We start from the raw sequence: 10,189 nt of genomic DNA, 5'->3' as shown, positions 1-10,189 counted from the left end.
AGTGTTAGAACGCCCTCTGAAACAGAGCGTTCAGAGCCATCCCAAACTTTTTTCAGAAACTTTTTTGAACCGAAGCGACATGTCCGTCACCCTAAACATGACCAAGTGTGAGTTTGGTAAGGTACTGTTACGTACCTGTTTGGGCAAGTTTGGCCGCTTGACGCTAAAATCAACTCAGTGATCAACTCTCTTTTCCTATCTTCACCACTCGACGTGAGCTAAGACGTTTGTTTCGGTAAAAATGTTTCTTTTTGCCGTTTTTTTGTTTTTGGGTTGTATGATTGGTCGTCCTCGTTGTCACTCCAGGATGGCGTGGACTTTTTGTTAGCTGGCCAGGACTTCCTGTTCATCAGCCACTGTAAGTTGTTAACATGTTGGCCATTTTTTTCTGCCTGGGTCATGACAGCCAGACGGATTTTAATATTTTAATATCAGAGGTTTCATTTACAATAACATTTGAGTATGTGCCTGTGCCCGTGCACGAGCGTGTGTACGTGTTTTTGCCCCCCCCCCCCCCCCCCCCTAAAAACTTTGGTAACCTAGACCAATGTGATTCACATGTATCACTGATAATCTCAACACTTTTACGCCATAATTAATGCATAAAAGTACTTTTATTCTCACTCATTTTACTTTTAGATGACTGAAAACTTTTGGACATTTGAATTGCATCATCAAAAATAAGGGCATGTCTCATATTTCGACTGCATGTGAGGTCTTTACTGTAAAGAATTGCACCTCCACACCTCCACGGTCTGTGGGATTACATTGCTCAAATGATTGAACGCTGGGGTTCCCAAACTAGCAACTCAGGGCCCAATTGAAAATCTAAAAAATGTCAACGGCCCACAGTACATAGACAAAATGCTGCGTTTGTTATTATTATTATTATTATTATTATTATTATTCAGTAGGTTATTATTTAGGCTTATAAATATTTTAAATTGTGAAATAAATATTTTACAATATAAATAATAAAAAAATAAAAACAATAATATTTGCAAAAATAATCATATTTTTAATGACCTCTCATGGCCCACAGTACATAAACAAAATGCTGTGTTTATTATTATTATTATTATTATTATTATTATTATTATTATTATTATTATTATTATTATTATTATTATTATTATTATTATTATTATTATTATTATTATTATTATTATTATTATTATTCAGTAGGTTATTATTTAGGCTTATAAATATTTTAAATTGTGAAATAAATATTTTACAATAAAAATAAGTAAAAAATAAAAACAATAATATTTGCAAAAATTAATCATATTTTTAATGACCTCTCATGGCCCACAGTACATAAACAAAATGCTGCGTTTATTATTATTATTATTATTATTATTATTATTATTATTATTATTATTATTATTATTATTATTATTATTATTATTATTATTATTATTATTATTATTATTATTATTATTATTATTCAGCAGGTTATTATTTAGGCTTATAAATATTTTAATTGTGAAATAAATATTTTACAATAAAAATAATTAAAAAATAAAAACAATAATATTTGCAAAAATTAATCATATTTTTAATGACCTCTCATGGCCCACAGTACATAAACAAAATGCTGTGTTTATTATTATTATTATTATTATTATTATTATTATTATTATTATTATTATTATTATTATTATTATTATTATTATTATTATTATTATTATTATTATTATTATTATTATTATTATTATTATTATTATTATTATTATTATTATTTTACTTTTAGATGACTGAGAACTTTTGGACATTTGAATTGCATCATCAAAAATAAGGGCATGTCTCATTTTAACAACAATTTACTTCATCTCACACTTACATTAGAAGGAATGAAAAGTGCGATGCGTGAAGTCATCCCCGTCTCCTTTATATGAAACATGTTTGTCACGCATCATCAAAGCGTGAGTATTTTCCTTTTCATTTCATTCCGTTATATTATTGTACGGCGGTTACTTTTCAAAACTGTAAACGACACCATAAAAAAACTGTGTCCTGGTGGAAGTTGGCCGTTGGAGTATTAGAGACGTTCAAGAGAAGCTGTGGTTTTATTTCTCAAGTGGGATTCGGCCAAAGATGACCACAAAGAGAAGAGTTATTTCAATTTTTTCATCCAAAGTCCCTTCTGTGGGAGCAGGGGGAGAGTTGAATCACATCAGCCCATCTCGGGTTCCCTTTGACTTGACTTCCAGTCATTATTTCACCGAGACACAATTCATTGGTGGATAGTTGGAAAATCTATATATCCCTCGACTTCTTTGTTGCCTTATTTTATGTCCATTACGTCCTCTTACAACATCCATCCTTTCATGCATCCATATGGTAATGGTAATGGTAATGGTAATGGTAATGGTAATGGTAATGGTAATGGTAATGGTAATGGTCATGGTCATGGTCATGGTCATGGTCATGGTCATGGTCATGGTCATGGTCATGGTTTTATTTCATTTGAACATGCATCAGATTACAATTGTTACATTTGTTCACTTCCTGCTTTCCTAATATAGTTCAAGTTTTTTATTAAAAAATTTAAAATTTAAAAATTAAAAATTAAAAATTAAAAATTAAAAATTAAAATTTAAAATTTAAAATTTTAATTTTAAATTTTTTTAAATTTTTAAAATTTTAAATTTTAAATTTTAAATTTTAAATTTTAAATTTTAAATTTTAAATTTTAAATTTTAAATTTTAAATTTTAAATTTAAAAATTTAAATTTTTCTCTTGTGACTTCTCTTGAACGTCTCCAATACTCCAACTGCCAACTTCCAAATTAATTTTAATTTTAATTTTAATTTTAATTTTAATTTTAATTTTAATTTTAATTTTAATTTTAATTTTAATTTTAATTTTAATTTTAATTTTAATTTTAATTTTAATTTTAATTTTAATTTTAATTTTAATTTTAATTTTAATTTTTAAAAAAACCTTGCTAACTGAGGTTCCACTGTATTTGCATTAAGTTACAGTATCAAGCTGCACTGTTAAATGGGACTATGCTCATTTTTGGCCTTTTGTATTGAGTTGTGGACTTTCTAGATCTTCCAGAATCAGTTCCAGCTATATTTTTTTCATTCATTCATCGTTCAAGTCCATATTTTCTATGACCAAACAGTTTCAACGTTTAACTTAACTTTATTTTTTTAATTTTACATTTCACAGAACGTGTAACATTCTGCTCACTCGGTGGTTGCTGGTTCTATCCACAGTTGGTGAATAGATTCCAACATATTTCTACTTCAGCTTCGGCATTTACACTCAATTTTGAAATGAAATGACTTCATCTAGTGGACTTTAACCGTGGCTCATTTTTGACATATTTCCTGTGAGTCTGGGTGTTAATCCCGATTCCACCATCTCCAGGCGTCTAGCATTGCCTGGTAATGACCACACATGCAGCTCAGTACTTTTATTGCTGTCATGCATGTGCCTGGCTTGTTTATTTACGATGCGGGTATTGCCCACACTTCCCATTTTGCCAGACATTCTGGATGTACCGAATGATGTACTGAATGATGTCATGTGACCATGAAGCGCTCATCATAAAACATGTGTGGTCGCTATATGGATGCCACATATTGTGACTACATTTGGCAGTAGTGAAGCGGATATTTTTTTCCAACAATCAGTGGTCATTGAGCAACTTCTGATTGTTGGCTAATACGCTCAAGGACATCTGCATCTTGTGATCTGAAAACTTTTTTTTAAATCTTGTAACAAGGCTGCATCAAACAAGTTTGGACAGTTGGATATACGATTGCGAAAAACATTTTATTTAAATTAGAAGAACAATAGTGAAGTGAATTCCTCATTGTGGGGAACAAGATGCCTCTTAAGGCATCGACAACGACTACGCCAACCCTCGCCGTGGCGTCTTGATCCCTTTATAGCTCATCTGCCACAATGCTTGGGGGCATAAAAAACAGTTTACAACCTTCAAAAATAAACTTTTTAACATTATGTGGAAACAGCAGAAAGAAACAAGCAGACAAATTATTAGAGCTCTCCATGTGAAATAACACCCCTAAAGTCACATTCATATTACCCAATATAGTAAGACATAAGACATAACAGACATTCTTATGCTTGAAATGCTTAGATGAGGCCAATAATTATTTATTTTTTATTTTTTATTTTTTATTTTTTATTTTTATTTTTATTTTTATTTTTATTTTTATTTTTATTTTTATTTTTATTTTTATTTTTATTTTTATTTTTATTTTTATTTTTATTTTTATTTTTATTTTTATTTTTACTTTTACTTTTACTTTTACTTTTACTTTTACTTTTACTTTTACTTTTACTTTTACTTTTACTTTTATTTTTATTTTTATTTTTATTTTTATTTTTATTTTTATTTTTATTTTTATTTTTATTTTTATTTTTATTTTTATTTTTTTGTATTTTGTATTTTGTATTTTGTATTTTGTATTTTGTATTTTGTATTTTTTATTTTTTATTTTTTATTTTTTATTTTTTATTTTTTATTTTTTATTTTTCATTTTTCATTTTTCATTTTTCATTTTTCATTTTTCATTTTTTATTTTTTATTTTTTATTTTTTATTTTTTATTTTTTATTTTTTATTTTTTATTTTTTATTTTTTATTTTTACAGACATTCTTATGCTTGAAATGCTTAGATGAGGCCAATAATTATTTATTATTTATTATTTATTATTTATTATTTATTATTTATTTTTTATTTTTATTTTTATTTTTATTTTTATTTTTATTTTTATTTTTATTTTTATTTTTATTTTTATTTTTATTTTTATTTTTATTTTTATTTTTATTTTTATTTTTATTTTTATTTTTATTTTTATTTTTATTTTTATTTTATTATTTTTGTATTTTTATTTTATTATTTTTGTATTTTTTGCTAATAATGGGTGGTCGTGAACCACCAAGCAGGGATAATTTATTTTGAAACACAGTGAGAGTGAAATTTAAACCGTAAAGTGACAAGGGATTATTATTATTATTATTGTATATATCATAAGTTATGAGGTACAACTAAGAATTCAAATCATTCATAGCCACAGGAAGACAGATTTGCGAGTGTATGAAAACTTAATTGCCACAGTCGTCAATTACCACAGCAGCCTTTTATTTTGCATCTAATGTATACCTTCCATGTTTTGCTGCAGGAGAAACTGGTGCACTTGGTAAAACAGATGGCATCATGGGTAAAAACATTGTGTGGAAATATTGACGTAACATCTCGAGCCACCGGCCAGGAAGTTGAAGCTTGGCAGCAAATGGGTCTTCCAAATGGACGACGACGCCATGACAATGTGTGGGCAGACCCAACACACTTGACCCAAGTCATACAGTCCAAAGGCAACGCCAACAAATACTAGGGAAATGTATACAACTTCTGACTTCATAAAATCATTTAAAAGAGCCTACTTGTGGCTAAATGTTGCCACGTTGCATTTTATCCAATGTTCTGCAAGATCACCTCCCAACCTGGAGCTCCTGCCCTGCCGTCTACCACACCGCTTGAATGCACACAGACATTCTGGTCCACGTTAAATGTATATTTGTAGAAAGAACTGTATAGTCTCCTGGCCTTATTTCGCCTGCATGTGAGGTCTTTACTGTAAAGAATTGCACCTCCACACCTCCACACCTCCACACCTCCACGGTCTGTGGGATTACATTGCTCAAATGATTGAGCACAGGGGTTCCCAAACTAGCAACTCAGGGCCCAATTGAAAATCTAAAAAATGTCAACGGCCCACAGTACATAGACAAAATGCTGCGATTATTATTATTATTATTATTATTACTATTATTATTATTATTATTATTATTACTATTATTAATATTATTAGTATTAGCATTATTAGCATTATTATTATTAGCATTAGCATTAGCATTATTATTATTATTATTATTATTATTCAGTAGGTTATTATTTAGGCTTATAAATATTTTTAATTGTGAAATGAATATTTTACAATAAAATAATTAAAAAATAAAAACAATAATATTTGCAAAAATTAATCATATTTTTAATGACCTCTCATGGCCCACAGTACATAAACAAAATGCTGCATTTATTATTATTATTATTATTATTATTATTATTATTATTATTATTATTATTATTATTATTATTATTATTATTATTATTATTATTATTATTATTATTATTATTATTATTATTATTCAGTAGGGTATTATTTAGGCTTAGAAATATTTTTAATTGTGAAATAAATATTTTACAATAAAAATAATTAAAAAATAAAAACAATAATATTTGCAAAAATTAATCATATTTTTAATGACCTCATGGCCCACGGTACATAAACAAAATGCTGCATTTATTATTATTATTATTATTATTATTATTATTCAGTAGGTTATTATTTAGGCTTATAAATATTTTAATTGTGAAATAAATATTTTACAATAAAAATAATACAAAAATAAAAACAATAATATTTGCAAAAATTAATCATATTTTTAATTACCTCTCATGGCCCACAGTACATAAACAAAATACTGCGTTTATTATTATTATTATTATTATTATTATTATTATTATTATTATTATTATTATTATTATTATTATTATTATTATTATTATTATTATTATTATTATTATTATTATTATTATTATTATTATTATTATTATTATTGAACATTGCTAATGCCATAAACAGAGAAGCAGAGCAGACAGCGTATCTGGCCTACAGCGCACGCCCATATAAGGAAGCCTGGCACTCTGTGACCTCACAAACCGCCAGTGTTAGACCGCCCTCTGAAACAGAGCTTTCGGAGCCATCCGAAACTTTTTTTTTTTTTCAAATTTCAGATAACTTGGCATCATCTAAAATCATTCCGACGTGGTTGTCTCGTCGAGAAAGAACATTTTAAGAACACTACTGTACTTCTGTGTGAGGCGGGAAGAAAAAGCATAGAGTGTGTTTAAGTCTCGGTCTAAGTCTAAGTACCACCATCCAAGAACAGGAAATGACAGAACTGTGCACAGTGGCTAAAAATAATGGTTGTTGTTAAGAGAGAATAGTTCCAGGGAGGAAGTGGAGAACAGCAAATATTATTGCAATTAAACCTCGAGGCTCGGAAACCAAAGAAGAAAAGTCCAGGTGACGGTTAAACTAAGTAGAAGAAGTGGAGGAAGTTGGAGTCGTAAGATTATTCTATGAATAATCACATCTATGAACAAAAGACAAGAGAAAGGGAAGTAACACAAACTGACACCAATGCCACTCCGGTTCAACTCCCTTGTTTCTAACACACACATACACACATATATATACACACATATATACACACACCCTGGCACTCAACAGCACCAAGCTAAGAATGGAGCGCTCCTTCAACTCAGCTCACGCAATGTGGTGTGCAGAAATTTCCTGCTATAAAAAGTGATTGGGAAGATACCCATTAAAACGTGTGAGGGAAGAGGCGACGCTTGCCAAGCAACTACACACGGAATACGAAAGCAAAGAAGAAAACGTGGAAGGATGGATGGAAAAGGGAACGGGTGCTCTCCTTGCTGACCACTGGTTGAAATGCCACCCATTTTCAAGAACGGGGGGTTGGGTTGTGCATTTTGGCTTTATTTGCATTCCTTCTTTCTTCAAATTCTGTTTTCACTTAACACCGGGCAGTCCTCCCTCGAACTCTTGACTTTCCCAAACCAAAAGCTATTTCCTGATTCACTCCCTCGCTCGTATAATTATTCTTCTAGGCAGTTCTTTTTTTAAGTCCTTCTCCTCCAGCACTGCCAGTTCTGCACTCGGGGTGACATCACCGCCTCAATGGGGCAGCCTGATATGTTCTCAATAGGCCAAAGGTCACGACTGCTCCCAATTTTTGCACATACTTAAAGTCGTGCTTGTGTAACTTTCACATGGAGACACTTTAGTTTTATATGAGTTTTTGGAAGGTATGGGGGGCCAGTCACCCGATTTACCCTGTAAACAGCTTGCATTGTTCTCATTCACATACAATAGACACGTTTACATGGATCCAAATATTCCAATTCAACTGAAAGAATCTAACATCATTCCGAAAGAAAAGTGCCAATCCGAATGAATATATAATAGGATTCCCAGGGGTGGAATATTCCTTTCCCCAATCCGATTGAGGTATCTTGTACCCGCTCAATCGGAAAGTTGTCAGACTGCGTTCTTCTTCTTCGTGGTGTTTTTCTTCTTCTATTGTTTATTGGCGGTTGGCAAGCAGCTTTGGTGTGCATTAGCGCCATCTGTGGAACAAAATCTAAACCCTTCTATACGCCAAAGTCCAGTTTTATTAAAAAAGAAAATACATATCTATATAAAACATGTGCCAAGCTTAATTATAAAATATTGTATGTGTTTCACGGGTATAGTAGGTGTTTGGGTTAATTTTAATTTTAATTTTAATTTTAATTTTAATTTTAATTTTAATTTTAATTTTAATTTTAATTTTAATTTTTATTTTTATTTTTATTTTTATTTTTATTTTTATTTTTATTTTTATTTTTATTTTTATTTTTATTTTTATTTTTATTTATTTTAATTTTAATTTTAATTTTAATTTTAATTTTAATTTTAATTTTAATTTTAATTTTAATTTTAATTTTAATTTTAATTTTAATTTTAATTTTAATTTTAATTTTAATTTTAATTTTAATTTTAATTTTAATTTTTTGGGGGTGTTTGGGTTTATAAAAATATATAAATACGTCTTTCGTATTGAATGAGTTGGAGTCATATAGTGTATTGATCACACGACAAGATGCGCAGCGTATTTTATGCTAGCTGTTAATGTACGCTTTTGCAAAATCCTGACAAATGTTTGCGAGACCCTGAGAAACATCCCGAGTGGCTATCTTATGATCCTGAGAAACCTTCCAGAGTTCCTGAGGAACTTTTCAGAGATCTTGAGAAACTTTTCATCAATCTCGAGAAACATTTTGCAAGGTCCTGAGAAGCTTTTGCAAAATCCTGAGAAATTTTTGCGAGACCCTCAGAAACATTTGTGACATCCCGAGTGTCTATCTTGAGATCCTGAGAAACCTTTGCGAGATCCTGTGAATCCATTGTGAGATCCTGAGAAACCTTTTGCAAGATTCTGAGAAGCTTTGCTGAGATCCTGAAAAACTGAAAAACGAGATTGTAAAATATTTTTGCGAGACCCTGGGAAACTTTTCAGAGAGCTTGAGAAACTTTTCAACAATCTTGAGAAACTTTTGCAAGGTCCTGAAAAGCTTTTGCAAAATCCTGAGAAATTTTTGCAAGACCCTGAAAACATCTTGAGTAGCTATCTTGTGATCCTGAGAAACTTTTCAGAGATCTTGAGAAACTCTTTAGCATCTTGAGAAACTTTTGCAACGTCTTGAGAAGCTTTGGCAAAATCCTGAGAGATTTTTGCAAGACCCTGAAGAAACATCCTGAGCGGCTATTTTATGATCCTGAGAAACTTTCCAGAGATCCTGAGAAACTTTTCACAGATCTTGAGAAACTTTTTAGCGTCTTGAGAAACTTTTGCAAGGTCCTGAGAAGATTTTGCAAAATCCTGAGAGATTTTTGTGAGACTCTGAGAAACAACCTGAGTGGCTATCTTGTGATCCTGAGAAACTTTTCAGAGATCTCGAGAAACTTTTTAGCATCTTGAGAAACTTTTGCAAGGTCCTGAGAAGATTTTACAAAATCCTGAGAAATTTTTGCGAGGCCCTGAAAACATCTTGAGTAGCTATCTTGTGATCCTGAGAAACTTTTCAGAAATCTTGAGAAACTCTTTAGCATCTTGAGAAACTTTTGCAACGTCTTGAGAATCTTTTGCAAAATCCTGAGAGATTTTTGCGAGACCCTGAGGAAACATCCCGAGCGGCTATTTTATGATCCTGAGAAACTTTCCAGAGATCCTGAGAAACTTTTCACAGATCTTGACAAACATTTTAGCGTCTTGAGAAACTTTTGCAAGGTCCTGAGAAGATTTTGCAAAATCTTGAGAGATTTTTGCGAGACCCTCAGGAAACATCCTGAGCGGCTATTTTATGATCCTGAGAAACTTTTCAGAGATCTTGAGAAACTCTTTAGCATCTTGAGAAACTTTTGCAACGTCTTGAGAAGCTTTGGCAAAATCCTGAGAGATTTTTGCGAGACCCTGAGGAAACATCCTGAGCGGCTATTTTATGATCCTGAGAAA

The sequence above is a fragment of the Doryrhamphus excisus genome, chromosome 2 (genome assembly GCF_030265055.1).
Source record: "Doryrhamphus excisus isolate RoL2022-K1 chromosome 2, RoL_Dexc_1.0, whole genome shotgun sequence".
Classification (NCBI taxonomy): domain Eukaryota; kingdom Metazoa; phylum Chordata; class Actinopteri; order Syngnathiformes; family Syngnathidae; genus Doryrhamphus; species Doryrhamphus excisus.
Note: the sequence above shows the minus strand (reverse complement) of the source record.